The sequence below is a fragment of the Berghia stephanieae genome, chromosome 2 (assembly GCF_034508935.2).
Source record: "Berghia stephanieae isolate SIO BIC M18660-M18661 chromosome 2, UCSD_Bste_1.3, whole genome shotgun sequence".
Classification (NCBI taxonomy): Eukaryota; Metazoa; Mollusca; class Gastropoda; order Nudibranchia; family Aeolidiidae; genus Berghia; species Berghia stephanieae.
This window is the reverse complement of record NC_088361.1, coordinates 111,695,665-111,696,386: the sequence shown is the minus strand read 5'-3', so window position 1 is coordinate 111,696,386 and position 722 is coordinate 111,695,665.

The following is a 722-nucleotide window of genomic DNA, read 5'->3' as shown; positions in this document are numbered from 1 at the left end:
AAAAGTGAGTGGAGCAGGCACATAGGTTGATAACAACAAGAAATGAAGTGAGTAAGAAAGTGCCAGAAGACAATAGAGAATATGAAATTTCGCGGCGACGATAGGGGCTCGAACCCGCGACCTTACTGGTACAACAACTCCGCCTGGCCGGGGATATCGTGATTCTTTGTGTCGGATATTGAATTTATTTATTATTATGGGTTTAGTCATATTGCTCACAACATCCACCAGTCAGATTAAACGTACCAACACACAAAACTTATGTAACCTTTATAGTCTGATTGATTGAATTTATTAAGAACCACTCATAGAAATGGCCGGCTAAAAGCAATAACAAAGAGCTGAGTGACGTCAAGTTCGTTCCTTCTATAGGGAATGAGATTAGCGGAAGAGTAGCGTCCCTTGATTGGACGTCACCCATAGTCTGTGACATCACCTGCGGAAAAGTCATTAGAGAGAGAACGTCATGTTGGTTGTGCGCATGCGTCTCTTGTCCTCACGTCATGTTAGTTGTGCGCATGCGTCTCTCGTCCTCGCTTCCACGAGGACAAGAGACACATGCGCACAACCAACATGACGTTCTATCTCTAATAACTTTTACAAGAGAAGTGTCGCAGTGAGTCTTCTATTGCAACTGCTTCTGCCTCGTAGTTTGAGCAGGAGCTTCCGCAAGAATTGTGGATTTTATCACAGGTTTTACCTGGCTATTCTACTACAAACCT